Source organism: Gallinula chloropus (genome assembly GCF_964237585.1).
Source record: "Gallinula chloropus genome assembly, chromosome: 34".
Classification (NCBI taxonomy): domain Eukaryota; kingdom Metazoa; phylum Chordata; class Aves; order Gruiformes; family Rallidae; genus Gallinula; species Gallinula chloropus.
Genome location: NC_140119.1, coordinates 1,930,679 through 1,947,964, shown reverse-complemented (window position 1 = coordinate 1,947,964; position 17,286 = coordinate 1,930,679).

Genomic DNA, 17,286 nt, shown 5'->3' with positions numbered 1-17,286 from the left:
CAATGATTGCTTAGAACATCTTAGTTTCTAAGTAGACCTCAGTCCTTGTGAGGTTTCTAAAGTTGCACTTTCAGTTAGTATAATGATATTTTAAAAAATGACATTAATTTTCTACACTTAAAAATGCTTTTTCTTCATGTTTTTGCATTGTTTTCTACCTCATTAATTTTCAGCAGTTTCCTTCATATCAACTCAGTCATAATGGAAATACTATATTTCTAAAACTTTATGAGATAAAATGCATGAAGGGCCTCCCTGAGACAGAAATGGAAAACTTCATGCAAAGAAAGAAGGACAAGATATTGCAGGAGAAACTGCAGGGAGAATTAACTTTCCCAACTCCAAAACAGTTGAAATATTTGGGTCAAAAATGGGTTTAAATTAGAATATTCCCCAATTTTGGGTTAAAAATGGCAATTTCAGGCTAAAAATGCACATATTTGAGGAAAAAGAAGTAAAGAAAGGGCACTCTGGGCCAAAAAGTCACAGTTTTAGGCACAAAAAGGCCAAATTTTGGGGTAAATGTGGCATAAATTGTAAAAGATTGTCAAGATTTGGAGAAGAAATGGTCAAAGTCGGGAAGAGTTTAAATTTTTGGTGTTTTGTCCCTTAATTTTGGGTCAGAAATGACAATTTTTGGTGGGAAAACTCCAATTTTTGGTCAAAAAATAAGCAGAATTGGGTCAAAATCCTGGAAAATTGGGAAAACCAGCACAAATTTGCCCAGCAACTCAGAAGAAGATGCGCCGGGTTTTTGTCACCACCTGCGTCACTGTGAGTAGCACCCCAACCACCAGCAGAAACATGGTGACACAGGGGGGGACAAAATCCCCCCTCAACTGACAAGCTGCCTCCTCTCAACCTGTGGATTTGGGTCAAAATTGGGCAAAAAAGGGAAAGGAAGAGCAGATTTGGGTCCAAATTGGCCCCAAACCCCAAAGTTATTCAAGGTTGGGGTAAAAATTGGCCAGGAGAAGCAAAACTTGATGAGATTTGGGTCAATATTGGCCCAAGGAACCAAAGGAACCCCAGATTTCAGTCAAAATTGGCCCAAGGAAAAAAAAGATTCCCAGGATTGAGCCATAATGGACCAAAGGAGAGACCAAAGAAGCCAAAGGATGACCAGATTTGGGTCATGATGGACTGGTAGACCCAAAGCTTGATGAGATCTGGGTCCAAAGTGACCAGAGAAGCCACGGGAAGAGCAGTTTTGCTCCAGGAAGGTGACAGGGCTGGCACCAGCAGGATCAGCACCATAAACATCATTATTTTTGCCACAGTGGTAAGTGGCCGTGTCACCGTCCCTGAGGCTGTTCATCTGCAGCGTCACCGTGCTCTGGGAGTTGTCCCTGGGGATGCTGAACCGGCCCTGGACAGATGATACGTAGTTTGTGCCACCATCCTTGTTAATCCTCGCGACCCACTCCAGCCCCTTCTTGGGTGCCTGGTGCACCCACCCCATGCCATAGCTGCTGAAGGTGAAGCCAGAGCCCTTGCAGAGGAGGCGCAGAGACCCCCTGGGTGTCTGGGGGACCACCTGGGTGTCAGGAGGTCCCTCCGGACTCCACCAGCATCATGGCCACCCGCAGCCCTGGGGAAGGAGGAAGGACACCAGAGAGTCGCCCGCTCCCACCATCATCATCATCATCATCATCATCATCATCGTCATCATCATCATCATCATCATCATCTCCCCAGAGCTGGGGATTCAACACAAGAAACATGTTGGACTGTTGGAGAAAGGTCAGAGGAGTCACAGAGATGCTCAGAGGGCTGGAGCAGCTCCCCTATGAAAAGAGGCTGAGGCTGGTTCAGCCTTGAGAAGAGAAAGCTGTGGGGGGACGTCATTGCAGCCCTCCAGTCCCTGAAGGGAGCAGAGAAACAGGAGGGGAATCAGCTTGTTAAAGGGGTAGATAATGGAAGGACAAGGGGGAACGAATTAAAACTGAAACAGGGAAGGTTTAGATCAGATGTTGGGGAAAGTTCTTTACAGAGAGAATGGTGAGGGGCTGGAACAGGCTGCCCAGAGAGGGGGTGGGTGCTCCATACCGGGGGGTGTTCAAGGCCAGGTTGGCTGAGGCCCTGGGCAACCTTGTGTAGCTCCAGGCCTGGAGGTTGGTGGCCCTGCCTGTGGCAGGGGGGTTGGAGCTCTGTGACCCTTGGGGTCCCTTCCAACCCAGAACAGTCTGGGATTCTATGACAAGAACCCTCCGACCCCGTTGTGGCAGCATCATCCCCCTCACCAGACCCACCACCCATCACCATGGGCACCCGCTGGGCCTCCCCCATCCTCCTCTTTCTTGTCACACTCCCAGGTAACGAGGGGGTGGTGAGGACGTGGCGATGGAGATGATGATGATGATGATGATGATGATGATGATGATGATGATGATGGTGGGAGCTGGCGACTCACTGGTGTCCTTCCTCCTTCCCCAGGGCTGCGGGCGGCAGTGACACTGGTGGAGTCCGGAGGGGCCTCCAGACACCCGGGGGGTCCCTGCGCCTCCTCTGCAAGGGCTCTGGCTTTGACTTCAGCAGCGTCCAAATGGGATGGGTGCGCCATGTGCCTGGGAAGGGGCTGGAGTTCATCGCAGATATTAGTAGCAGTGGCACCACCTACTATGCTCCATCAGTCCAGGGCCGGTTCAGCATCTCCAGGGACAACTCCCAGAGCACGGTGACGCTGCAGATGAACAGCCTCAGGGACGGTGACACGGCCACCTACCATTGTGCGAAATATGATGGTGCTGGTACTGTTACTTTCAGTGGTTGGTGACCCCAACCCAGTCCCTGTGTCTCCACCTCCCCAGAGAACCATTTTGAGCTCCAATATCAACTGGGTTTGATCCATTCAGTCACCCAGTCCCACCATCAGCCTCCTCATCCCCTGGGTGGGGCAAGTCCATCGATGAGTCCATGGATAGCCCCTTTAATCACTTAATTAACTTATTTCTTAATTAACAAGAGGGCGACGAGGAAGAGGGTGATGACACAGGTCCAGCGGGTGTCCATGGTGATGGGTGCAAATGAGCAGCCTCAGGGACGGCAAGAAAGACACCTACTACTGCGCCAAAGATGGTGTTTTTTATAGTGCTGCTACTTCTTGGTATCCCCAACCCCGTCCCCGTGTCCCCACCTCCCTGGAGAACAATTCTGGCCCATTATCAACCTCTTTTGACCCATCTTTGTGTGTTTTGGGCCCAAATCTCAAGCAGTTTCCTTCAAAACCTGCCTGTGGTGCCCACCAACCCCTTGAGACCTTTGCCCAACAATTGGCCATTGCTTCCAGCTTTCAACACCCCCCTTCAGGTGTGACTGTTCCACCCAACGGTCACCTGGTCACCCCAGTTCTCAACTGCTCAATCACAACTCTTGACTGTTGGAGCACGTTCAATAGCTCGTCCCAGACTTGCTCCCCCTGAGGGACAGTGGCGCAGATGAGGAGGGTGATGGTGGGACCGGGCGAGTCAAAAGAGTCAAAAAAAGTTGACTTTGGAACTTGAATTCTCCAGGGAGGTGGGGACATGGGGATGGGGCCTCCAGCAGCACCAGCACCATAACGATCAACAGCTTTGGCGCAGTAGTAGGTGGCCGTGTCACCGTCCCTGAGGCTGTTCATCTGCAGCGTCACCGTGCTCTGGGAGTTGTCCCTGGAGATGCTGAACCGGCCCTTGACCGAGGGCGCATAGGCCGTGCTACCACCGCTGTTAATAACCCCGACCCACTCCAGCCCTTTCCCAGGTGCCTGGCGCAGCAAGGCATGTGGTAACTGCTGAAGGTGAAGCCAGAGCCCTTGCAGAGGAGGCACAGGGACTCCCTGGGTGTCTGGAGGCCCCTCCGGACTCCACCAGCGTCACGGCTGCCCGCAGCCCTGGGGAAGGAGGAAGGACACCAGTGAGTCGCCCAGTCCCACCATCATCAGCCTCATCATCGTCGTCCTTGTCCTTCAAGGGGAGCAAGTCTGGGTCGAGCCTTTGCCATGGCTCCCAGAGCCGAGGGTTGGGGTGACCAGTTGAGGGTTGGGTGGAACGGCCACATCTGGGTCCTTTGACTTTGTATCTCAGGTCTTGGCCCTGTTTGACCCAAACCCCAACCGATCCCCCCAACCCTCAGCTGGTCACCCCAAACCCCAACTGATCCCCCCAACCCTCAACTGGTCACCCCAAACCTCAGCCCTTGGAGCGATATCTCACCTGTCTTTGCCATTCTGCCCCGAGCTCGGGCTGTTTCTGGCCTGACTGTTACCAGATTTGCCCCAACCTTGAGTAGTCTCAGCCCAAACCTTGACTGCTTCCCCTCCCATCTGTTGCTGTGTGACCTGAAGCTCGTGACCCTCACACCCTGACTCTCCATGGTTCCTGCCCCAAACCCCACCACGTCCGGCCCCAAAGCTCGACAGGGTTCACCCCAAGCCCTGACACTTCTTGGCCGCAGCACCGACAATGCCCCCCAAACCCACATCTTGTGCCGCCCCCACCTTGGACTTTCTCTGCCCAAACCTGGCGTGCTTCTGATCCAACCCTGGACTGTGGTACCCCGAACCTCTAAGCTTGGCCCTGAATGAAGTCCCCAGGGCTGCGGGCGGCCGTGACAATGGTCGACTCCAGAGGGGCCTCCAGACACCTGGGGGGTGCTTGCGCCTCCTCTGCAAGGGCTTCTGGCTTCACCTTCAGCAGCACCGACATGGGATGGGTGCGCCAGGTGCCTGTGAAGGGGCTGGAGTACATCCGGAGTATTAAAAACGATGGTAGCAGCACATGGTACGCGCCGTCGTTCAAGGGCCAGTTCAGCATCTCCAGGGACAACTCCCAGAGCACGGTGACGCTGCAGATGAACAGCCTCAGGGATGGCAACACGGCCACCTACTACTGTGCCAAAGAAGCTGATGCTGGTGGTAGTTGGAATGGTTTGAGCCTCAAGAGTGTGGCCTGAGTCCCCTGAGCCTGTTCCCCCCACCCCTCGGCCTCCATCTTCTCCCTCCCTGGCCCAATGGTGCCCGGTTCTCCTCAACCTCAGCCCTCGGCACCCGGCCTGGGACAGGGGCCCAAGGGACAATTGTTGGGGTGACCAGTTGAATGTTGAGGGCACCAGTTGAAAGGTTGGGATGAAGAACATTGATGTTAGAGGAAAACGTTTACAGCTGGAGGCCAATGGCCAAGGGTTGGACAAAGGCCTCAAGGGGTCGGTAGGCCCCGCAGTTGGGTTCAGAAGGAAACTGGGGGAGATTTGGGCTAGAAACAGTCAAAAAAGGGTCAGAAAAGTCTGAGAATGGGCCAAACTTGTTCCCTAGTCTGCTGTGGACACGGGGATGGGGTCTGGACCTCAAGCAACAGCACCACCATAACTATAACTAGCTCTGGCGCAGTAGTAGGTGGCCGTGTCACCGTCCCTGAGGCTGTTCATCTGCAGCGTCACCGTGCTCTGGGAGTTGTCCCTGGAGATGCTGAACCGGCCCATGACAGAGGACACATACTCGGTGATGCCACCAGTGCTGCTAGTCCCCACCACCAACTCCAGTCCCTTCTTGGGTGCTTGTGGCACCCACATCATGCCAAAGCTGCTGAAATCAAAGCCAGAGCCCTTGCAGAGGAGGCGCAGGGACCCCAGAGGTGCCAGGAGGCCCCTCTGGACTCCACCAGCGTCACAGCTGGAAAAATTAGAGGATTTTAGAGGAATACGAAAGAAAATTTGGGGGGAAATAGAGGAATTTGAGGAAAATATGAAGGAATTTTGGGTAAATTCAGGAAATTTAGACGATAATTAAGGAATTTAGGCAAAAATTAAAAGAATTTGGGGGTAAATTAGGGGTGAGGCTGGTGGAGTCCAGAGGGGTCTCCAGACACCCGGAGTGGTCCTTGTGCCTACTCTGCAAGGGGTCTGGCTTCACCTTTAGCAGCACCCACATGTATTGGGCACATCAGGCACCTGGGAAGGGGCTGGAGTACGTCACAAGTATTAGCAACAATGGTAGTTACACCAGCTACATGTCCTTGTTCAAGGGCCGGTTCACCCTCAACAGGGACAACTCCCAGAGCACGGTGACGCTGCAGATGAACAGCCTCAGGGACGGTGACACGGCCACCTACTACTGTGCCAGAGCTACTAGTACGGGTGGTAATGGGTGTGGTTTGGACCTCAAGCGTGTGGCCTGAGTCCCCAGAGCCTGTTCCCCCCACCCTTCGGCCTCCATCTTCTCCCGCCCTGGCCCAAGAGCCGAGGGGTGGGGGAGCAGTTGAGTGTTGGGGTGACCAGTTGAGTGTTGAGGGGACTAGTGGAGGGGTTGGGATGAAGAACATTGAGGTTGGAGGGAGACGATCACAGCTGGAGGCCAATGGCCAAGGGTTGGGAAAAGGCCTCAAGGGGTCGGTAGGAACCACAGTTGGATTCTGAAGGAAACTGGGTGAGATTTGGGCCAGAAACACTCCATGTTGGGTCAAAAGAGTTTGAGAATGGGGCAAACTTTTTCTCCAGGGAGGTGGGGACACTGGGATGGGGTCGGGGCCTCCACCAGCAGCAGCAGCATAACTACCAGCATATTTGGCGCAGTAGTAGGTGGCCGTGTCACCGTCCCTGAGGCTGTTCATCTGCAGCATCACCGTGCTCTGGGAGTTGTCCCTGGTGAGGGTGAACCGGCCCTTGACCGAGGGCGCGTAGTAGGTGTAACCACCACTGCTGTAAATATCTGCGACCCACTCCAGCCCCTTTCCAGGTGCCTGGCGCATCCATCCCATGGTGTAGCTGCTGAAGGTGAAGCCAGAGCCCTTGCAGAGGAGGCGCAGGGACCCCCCGGGTGTCTGGAGGCCCCTCCGGACTCCACCAGCGTCACGGCCGCCCGCAGCCCTGGGAAAGGAGAAAGGACACCAGTGAGTCGCCCGCTCCCACCACCACCATCATCATCATCACCATCATCATCATCATCATCATCATCATCATCATCATCATCTCCATCTCCACGTCCTCACCACCCCCTCATTACCTGGGAGGGCGACAAGGAAGAGGAGGATGGGGGAGGCCCAGAGGGTACCCGTGGGGATGGGTGGTGGGATTGGAGAGGGGGGTTATGGCACCATGACAAGGTCAGAGAGTTCCTTTGGGGTGGGGGGTGATTTGCATAACGAGGTGGGGCAGGAAGGAGAGGGGTGGGCTCGTTTCCTCCCCCTGGGTATCGGATCGCTAAGGAACTGTTGCAGTTTGGTGTGGCTGTGCTGCTGAGGTGGCTTTTGCCAGGAGCAGCTACAGCTCTCTGCAGGCCCCAGACAGTAAACATCAGCCAGGTCAAGGCCAAATTGCTGCTGAGCAGGGCCGAGCCAATGGGAGATGGTCACAGTGCCTCTGGGAATCGCAATTAGGAGGAGAAACCCTGCAGGGAGGAGCATTTTACCCCAGAGAAGGGAGTGAGAGGATGTAACGAGCTGCACAGACACCACGGCCAGGCCTGAAGGAGAGGAGGGGGGGAAGAATGAGGTGCCAGAGAGAGAGATTCCCCTGCAGCCCATGGAGAAGCCCATGGTGCAGCGGGTGTCCCCTCGCAGCCCATGGATAAGGACGGGGAGCAGAGACCATCTACAGCCTGTGCAGAGACCGACCCACCCCGCAGCAGAGTGGGAGAGCGGCTTTGGTGGGCGTCTGGCCTCCAGCCAGGGCCAAACCACCACCCACGGCCTTGGCCCTCGGGGGGAGCAAGTCTGGGCTGAGCCTTGGACATGGCTCCAGTGGGCGAGGGTTGGGGTGACAATTTGAGTGTTGGGGTGAAGAGCGTTGAGATTGGAGGGAAACTGTCACAGCTGGAGGCCAATGGCCAAGGTTTGGGCAAAGGGCTCAATGGGTTGGTGGGCACCACAGGCAAGATCTGAAGGACGGTGGGTAATATCTGGGCTTAAAACACTCAGAGTTGAGTTAAAAAGTGTCAATAATAGGCTAAAATTCTTCTCCAGTGGGGTGGGGACACTTGGACAGAGTTTGGGCAGCCAGCATATGCAACACCATAATCCTTTGCGCAGTAGTACGTGGCCGTGTCCCCGTCCCTGAGGCTGTTCATCTGCAGCGTCACCGTGCTCTGGGAATTGTCCCTGGAGATGCTGAACTGGCCCTAGACAGATGGCGCGTAGCTGCTGTAACCACCATCACTGTTAATACTTGCAACCCACTCCAGCCCCTTCCTGGGCACCTGGTGCATCCATCCCATGCTGTAGTTGCTGAAGTCGAAGCCAGAGCCCTTGCAGAGGAGGCGCAGGGACCCCCCGGGTGTCTGGAGGCCCCTCCGGACTCCACCAGCGTCACGGCTGCCCGCAGCCCTGGGGAAGGAGGAAGGACACCAGTGAGTCGCCTGCTCCCACCACCACCACCACCACCACCACCACCACCACCATCATCATCATCATTCATCATCATCATCATCATCATCATCTCCATCTCCATCTCCATCACCACATCCTCACCACTCCCTCATTACCTGGGAGGGCGACGAGGAAGAGGAGGATGGTGGAGGCCCAGTGGGTGCCCATGGTGATGGGTGGTGGGTTTGGGGATGGGGGTGATGGCACCACGATGGGGTCAGGTCATTCTTATAGGGCAGAGGGGTTCTTATAGGGCTGTTCTGCCCCGAACTTGGAGCAAGTTTGGCTCCATGTGGCCAATGGACAAGGTTTGGGCAAAGGGCTCAAGGGGTTGGTGGGCAGCACAGGCAGGTTCTTAAGGAAACTGGTTGAGATTTGGGGAAAAACGACACAAAGATGGGTCAAAAAAGGTTGATAATGGGCCAAAATTATTCTCCAGGGACGTTGGGACAACGTGACCAATGAGCCATAGTAGGTGCTGCCATCAGTGGGGAAAACACTTGCAAACCAATCCAGCCCCTTCCCAGGCATCTCTGGCACACAACCCATGTAGGTGCTGCTGAAGTTGAAGCTGGAGGCCCTGCAGAGGAGGCACAGGGACCCCCCGGGTGTCTGGAGGTTTGGGGGCAATGATGGATTTCCCTGGAGACCTTCTAATTAATTAACTAAGCCCTTGTTTTGACTGGACACCTGAGACCAGACTCTCATGATTAACTAATTAATTGTTTGATTAACTAATCAATTTTTGCCTGCACCTCATTCCATGGACAACGAATTAAATAAGTCAAACTAACCCCAGTGGGTGTGCTCGGTAGCGATCCGATAACCAGGGGGAGGTAATGAGCCACCCCCTTCCTGCCCGCCTCGTTATGCAAATCACCCCCTGCCCCTCTGCCCTATAATAACACCTTGACCCCGTTGTGGCACCATCACACCCCTTCCCAAACCCAGCACCCATAACCATGGGCACCTGCTTGGCTTCCCCCATCTTCCTCTTCCTCGTCGCCCTCCCAGGTAACAAGGGGGTGGTGAGGATGTGGCGATGGAGATGATGATGATGATGATGATGATGATGATGATGATGATGATGATGATGATGATGATGATGATGATGATGGTGGGAGCGGGCGACTCACTGGTGTCCTTCCTCCTTCCCCAGGGCTGCGGGCGGCCGTGATGCTGGTGGAGTCTGGAGGGGCCTCCAGACACCCGGGGGGTCCCTGCGCCTCCTCTGCAAGGCCTCTGGCTTCACCTTCAGCAGCACTGGAATGTTCTGGGTGTGCCAGGCACCTGGGAAGTGGCTGGAATGGGTGGCATATATTCACAGCAATGGTACCACAGAATATGCACCATCAATCCAGGGCCGATTCAGCATCTCCAGGGACAACTCCCAGAGCACGGTGACGCTGCAGATGAACAGCCTCAGGGACGGTGACACGGCCACCTACTACTGCGCCAAAAGTACTGGGAGTGGTTATTATGCTGATGCTTATTGTGGCTCCGACACCGTCCCCATTTCTCCACCTCCCTGGAGATCAATTTTGACCCATTATCAGCCTTTTCTGACCCATCTTTCAGTGGTTTGGACCTCAGCCCTTGGAGCGACACCTCTCCCAGCTTTGCCATCCTGGCCCAGCTCGGCCTCCTCCAGCTCCCAGCACTGACCATGTTTCCCCGACCTACAGTGTTCTGGGACCAACCCGTGGCTGTTTCTGCTCCAACCCCACCTGGGAGGGGACATCCTTGACCCCACTGCCCCAAACCTCCATCCTTCGGGGCCCAAAGCTCCAGGGTCAGAGTTGGGGCCAGAAGCCATCAAGGCCTGGGGCAAACCTGTCCAGGCCGGAGCCAGAGAGGTCCCGGTGGAAGGAGGAAGGACTCCAGTGAGTCGCCCGCTCCCACCATCACCCTCCAATTCCATATCCTCCATGCCCAGCACCGCTCCTGACCGGGCACCTGACCTAACTGGCCACCTCGCCCGACCTGACCAGCTGCCTCACCTGACCTGCTGCGAGTCTGACCTGACCCGCTGCATTGCCCGATCGGCCGCCTGACCTGACCCGCCGCCCTTCCTTACCTTGCCTGTCCTGACCGGCCACCTTGCCCATCTGGCCGCCTGACCTGACCTGACCAGCCCCCTGCCCGTCCGGCCACCTGACCTGACCGTCCGACTTGCCCTACCAGACCGGCCGCCTTCCTAATCTGCCTTGGGCTCTGTGCAGACCCCCTTTAATGGCTTCATTAACTGATTTCTCAATTTCACTGTGCACCTGCCATGGGTTCTCTACATACCCCCCTGTAATTAATTAATTCACTGATTGCTTCATTACTTTCACTGTCTGCTATGGGCACCCTATAGACTCCCTTTAATTATTTGATTAACTGATTTCCTGATTACTTTTGTTGTGCATATGACTTGGGCTCCCTGGATACCCCTTTTAATGATTTAATTAACTTCTTGATTGCCTTCAACCGTGTCTCTCCTCATAATTAATTAATTAAACCACACAGCTGCCACATCTTCCCTGGAAATTTTATAATTAATTTATTAAATCCTTGTTTTCACCAGGCACCTGAGACCAGATGCTCGTAATTCATTCATTAATTAATTAGCTAATTTATTAATTATTCCCCTACCTTCATTCCGTGGAGAACTAATTAATTAAGTCCAAACAAAACCAAGTGGGTGTGCTTGTTAGCAATCCGATACCCACGGGGAGGTAATGAGCCACCTCCACCCTCCGCATCTCATTGTGCAAATCACCCCCCACCCCTCTGCCCTATAAGAACCCCCCGACCCCATCATGGCTCCATCAACCCCTCCCCAAACCCACCACCCATCCCCATGGGCACCCGCTGGGCCTCCACCATCCTCCTCTTCCTCGTCGCCCTCCCAGGTAACGAGGGGGTGGTGAGGATGTGGCGATGGAGATGATGATGATGATGATGATGATGATGATGATGATGATGATGATGATGATGATGATGATGATGATGGTGGGAGTGGGCGACTCACTGGTGTCCCTCCTCCTTCCCCAGGGCTGTGGGCGGCTGTGACGCTGGTGGAGTCAGGAGGGGCCTCCAGACACCCGGGGGGTCCCTGCGCCTCCTCTGCAAGGTGTCTGGCTTCGATTTCAGCAGCTTTGGTATGAGCTGGATGCACCAGGCACCCGGCAAGGGGCTTGAATACGTTGGATATATTACCAGTGGTGGCAGCACCTACTACGCGTCCTTGGTCAAGGGCCGGTTCAGCATCTCCAGGGACAACTCCCAGAGCACGGTGACGCTGCAGATGAACAGCCTCAGGGACGGTGACACGGCCACCTACTACTGCGTCAAACCTGCTAGTGGTTATTATGGTTATGCTGGTGATGTTCCTGGTGGCACCGACCCTGTCCTTGTGCCCCCACCTCCCTGGCGTAAGAGTCTGGTCCATTCTTAACCTCTTTTGACCCATTTTTCAGTGACCATTTCCCTCCCACCTCCCCGTGGTCGGAGTGGTTTGTGACTCAAGCATGTGGCCTGAGTCCCCTGAGCCTGTTCCCCCCACCCCTCGGCCTCCATCTTCTCCCTCCCTGGCCCAAAGGCGCCCGGTTCTCCTCAGCCTCAGCCCTCGGCACCCGGCCTGGGACAGGGGCCCAAGGGACAAGGGTTGCGGGGAACAGTTGAGTGTTGGGTGACCAGTTGAATGTTGGGCTGACCAGTTGAGTGTTGAGGGGACCAGTTCATTGTTGGGGTGACCAGTTGAGTTTTGAGAGGACCAGTTGTGTGTTGAGGTGACCAGTTGAGTGTTGGGGTGACCACTTGAGGGTTTGGGATGAAGAACGTTGAGGTTGGAGGGAAACGGTCACAGCTGGAGGCCAATGGCCAAGGGTTGGGCAAAGGCCTCAAGGGGTCGGTAGGCCCCGCAGTTGGGTTCTGAAGGGAACTGAAGGAGATTTGGGCCAGAAACACTCAAAAATGAGTCAAAAGAGGTTGAGAATGGGGAAAACTTTTTCTCCAGGGAGGGGGGGACACAGGGATGGGGTCGGGGCCTCCACCAACATAAGCAGCATAACCACTACCATCATATTTGGCGCAGTAGTAGGTGGCCGTGTCACCGTCCCTGAGGCTGTTCATCTGCAGCGTCACCGTGCTCTGGGAGTTGTCCCTGGAGATGCTGAACCGGCCCTTGACTGACGGCGCGTATTCTGTGTAACCACCACTGCTGGTGATACCCGCGACCCACTCCAGCCCCTTCCCAGGCACCTGGCGCACCCAGTCCATGCTGTAGCTGCTGAAGGTGAAGCCAGAGCCCTTGCAGAGGAGGCGCAGGGACCCCCCGGGTGTCTGGAGGCCCCTCCGGACTCCACCAGCGTCACGGCTGCCCGCAGCCCTGGGGAAGGAGGAAGGACACCAGTGAGTCGCCCGCTCCCACCATCATCATCATCATCATCATCATCATCATCATCATCATCATCATCTCCATCGCCACGTCCTCACCACCCCCTCGTTACCTGGGAGGGCGACAAGGAAGAGGAGGATGGGGGAGGCCCAGCGGGTGCCCATGGTGATGGGTGGTGGGTTTGGGGAGGGGGGTGATGACACCATGTCCTGGTTTTGGTCAGGATGGAGTTAATTTCATTTGTAGCAGCGGATGGGATGCTGAGTTTGGGAGTTAAAATGAAAGCAGTGCTGGTAACACCCTGTTTCTAGTTGCTGTCAGACAGTCAAGGACTTTCTCAGCTCTTCATGAGAAAGGAGGGGCGAAGCCAGGACAGGTGACCCAACTGACCAAAGAGAGTATTCCAGCCAGTTACGTCCTGCCCAGGATATCGGGGGCTGACGGGAGGAAGGCCGAGGGCGGCTCCGGGATGCGCGGTTCTTGGGGGACGGTTGGATTCTGGGACGGCTCTGGGTGGCACGGCCTGAGCTGTGGGTTCGGTGAGAAACTGCATTGGGTATCAACAGCTTCATAGATTTTTGCTTTGAAGTCCTGTTAGCATTGATATATTGTATCTTTCTGTTATCTTAGTAAACTGTCCTTATCCCAACCCACGGGCCTCTTAATTTCTTGGTTTTGGGGTTATTTGCCCCTTCCTTTTTCCTTCCGATATCTCTCCCCCTCCCCCCCCGCCAGCTCCTTCCCTCTTCCCTGCTCTTTTCCTTTAAGGAGCAAGCAGCTGCGTGGATCTCGGTTCTCAGCCGGGGTGAAACCACGACACTGTTCCACCCAACAGTCACCTGGTCACCCCAGTTCTCAACTGCTCAATCCCAGCTCTTTACTGTTGGAGCACGTTCAGTAGCTTGTCCCAGACTTGCTCCCCCTGAGGGACAGTGGCGCAGATGAGAAGGGTGATGGTGGGACCAGGCGAGTCAAAGGGTCAAAAAAGGTTGATTTTTGAACTTGAATTTGTTCTCCAGGAGGTGGAGATACGGGGATGGGGCCTCCACCAGCACCAACCTCATAATTATCAACAGCTTTGGCACAGCAGTAGGTGGCCGTGTCACCGTCCCCGAGGCTGTCCATCTGCAGCGTCACCGTGCTCTGGGAGTTGTCCCTGGAGATGCTGAACCGGCCCTTGACTGATGGCGCGTAGTTGGTGCCACCACCGCTACTAATACCTGCAACGTATTCGAGCCCCTTCCCGGGTACCTGGCGCATCCATCCCATTCCAAAGCTGCTGAAGTCGAAGCCAGAGGCCTTGCAGAGGAGGTGCAGGGACCCCCCGGGTGTCTGGAGGCCCCTCTGGACTCCACCAGCGTCACGGCCGCCCGCAGCCCTGGGGAAGGAGGAAGGACACCAGTGAGTCGCCTGCTCCCACCATCATCATCATCACCATCATCATCATCATCATCATCATCATCATCATCATCATCATCATCATCATCATCATCTCCATCGCCACGTCCTCACAATCCGCTCGTTACCTGGGAGGGCAACGAGGAAGAGGAGGATGGCGGAGGCCCAGGGAGAAATTAATTAATAAGTTGATTAGTTAATTCGTTAGTTACAAGAGTCTTGTCTCAGGTGTCCAGTAAAAACAAGCAGTGATTAAATTAATTAATTATAAAGTCACCAGGGAAGATGTGGCAGCTGTGAGGGATATTTAATTAATTGTGGGGAGAGGCACATTGGAAAGTGTCGTGGTTTCACCCGGCTGAGGGCCAAGATCCACGCAGCTGCCTGCTCCTTTAAGGAAATGAGCAGGTTAAAGGGAAGAGGGAAGGGGGGTGAGAAGTAAGGGAAGGGAAAAAAGGAACAGAAAGGGGCAAATAACCCCAAAATCAAGAAATTAAGAGGCCCGTGGGTTGGGATAAGGATAGTTTACTAAGATAACAGAAAGATACAATGTAACAATACTAACAGGACTTCAAAGCAAAATATATGAAGCTGTTGATACACAATGCAGTTTCTCACCAAACCATACAACTCAGGCCGTGCCACCCAGAGCCGTCCCAGAACCCGACCATCCCCCAAGAACCGCGCGTCCCGGAGCCGCCCCAGGCCTTCCTCCCATCAGCCCCCAATATCCTGGGCAGGACGTAACTGGCGTGGAATACTCTCTTTGGTCAGTTGGGTCACCTGTCCTGGCTTCGCCCCTCCTTTCTCATGAAGAGCTGAGAAAGTCCTTGACTGTCTGACAGCAACTAGAAACAGGGTGTTATCAGCACTACTCCCATCTTACTCTCAAACACAGCATTCATCCGCTGTTACAAATGAAATTAACTCCATCCTGACAAAAACCAGGACATTATCCACCCCTTATTCCATACCATTTATGTCATGACCAAATCCAACCATTTCTTGTTTCAGACACACATATATGTGTGCACACATGTATACGCACATATGTGCATACAGGTATTCTTCCCTTAGTCCATTCCTCTGAGTTTGTTGAGTGAATGAACATTTAGTCCATGATGCTTTTCAGGCTTCATTCTTCGTAACAGTCTCTCATGGTGTCAGTATGCGCCGTTGGATCGTTGTATCTCGGGCTCTCAGTCGATACAGCTGACATGGTCCATGTTCATAGTCTGTGAATCAAAGATGTTCATTTTCAAAGGGAAGGAGGAAAAAGTTCTTGGAACACCAGGTCTTGGTCCCGTCATCGTGGCACTCTTCCTTCATTGACTTGTATGACTCCGGCTGTAACTCCATTGGTACAATATACAACAACATACAGCAATAATAGCAATAATGAATGTACAGAGCAATTATTATAATACAATTTCTACCTTATTAATTGTATTGGCTATTCTCACCTAAAATCAAATCCCTCTGGGGTACACATCGAACTTCTCCATTCTTCTGCATTACCCACCAAGTACAACCAGGTCCTTGAGCAAAAGCAATCCCAGACATGGGTTTACCTTTGCCCGACGCAGGGATGACCCAAACTGTCTTCCCTAATACACTTTTCATATGCACCACTGGGACTCTGTCTCCTTCCACAGTACGTGGAAATTTTGACTGGGCAGGACCAGCTCGATTGGTGGATCCCCTAGAGTTAACTAACCATGTGGCTTTGGCTAAATGTGTATCCCAATGTTGGAATGTTCCACCACCCGTCGCTTTCAGGGAAGTCTTTAAGAGCCCATTATATCGTTCAATTTTCCCAGAGGCTGGTGCATGATAAGGAATGTGGTACACCCACTCAATGCCATGCTCTTTGCCCAGGTGTCTATGAGAGCGTTTCGGAAATGAGTCCCGTTGTCTGACTCGATTCTTTCTGGGGTGCCGTGTCGCCATAGGACTTGCCTTTCAAGACCCAGGATTGTATTCCGGGCAGTGGCATGGGGTACAGGATATGTTTCTAGCCAGCCGGTGGTTGCCTCCACCATCGTAAGCACGTAGCGCTTGCCATGGCGGGTGCGTGGGAGGGTGATGTATTCAATCTGCCAGGCCTCCCCATATTTATATTTCATCCACCGGCCTCCATACCAAAGGGGCTTCAACCGCTTCGCTTGCCTGATTGCAGCACACGTCTCACACTCATGGATAACTTGTGCAATAGCATCCATGGATAAGTCCACCCCTCAATCCTGAGCCCATCTATATGTTGCATCTCTCCCTTGATGACCTGAGGAATCATGAGCCCATCGAGCTAGGAATAATTCACCCTTACGTTGCCAGTCTAGATCTACCTGAGCCACTTCAATCCTGGCAGCCTTATCTACCTGGTGGTTGTTTTGATGTTCCTCCATGGCCCGACTCTTAGGCACATGGGCATCAACATGACGTACCTTTACAACGAGCTTCTCTAACTGGGCAGCAATAACTTGCCATAAGTCAGCAGCCCATATGGGTTTGCCTCTATGCTGCCAGTTGTTCTTTTTCCACTGCTGCAACCAACCCCACAGGGCATTGGCTACCATCCATGAATCAGTATAAAGGTAGGGGATTGGCCACTTTTCTCTCTCAGCAATGTCCAGGGCTAACTGTATAGCTTTCACCTCAGCGAACTGGCTTGATTCACCTTTTCCTTCAGTAGCTTCTGCTACTCGTCTTGTAGGACTCCATACAGCAGCTTTCCATCTTTGATGCTTTCCCACAAGGCGACAGGAGCCATCAGTGAAAAGGGCATATTGCTTCTCATTCTCTGGCAATTTGTTGTAAGGTGGGGCTTCTTCAGCCCGTGTTACCTCCTCATCCTCTAGTGACATCCCAAAATCTTTGCCTTCAGGCCAGTCTGTGATCACTTCCACGATTCCTGGGCGATTAGGGTTTCCTATTCGAGCCCGCTGAGTAATCAGTGCAACCCACTTGCTCCACGTAGCATCAGTGGCATGATGTGTAGAAGGGACTTTCCCTTTGAACATCCAGCCCAGCACCGGCAGTCGGGGTGCCAGGAGGAGCTGGGCTTCAGTTCCAATCACTTCTGAAGCGGCTCGAACCCCTTCATAGGCGGCCAGTATTTCCTTTTCTGTTGGAGTGTAATTGGCCTCAGATCCTTTGTAGGCCCGACTC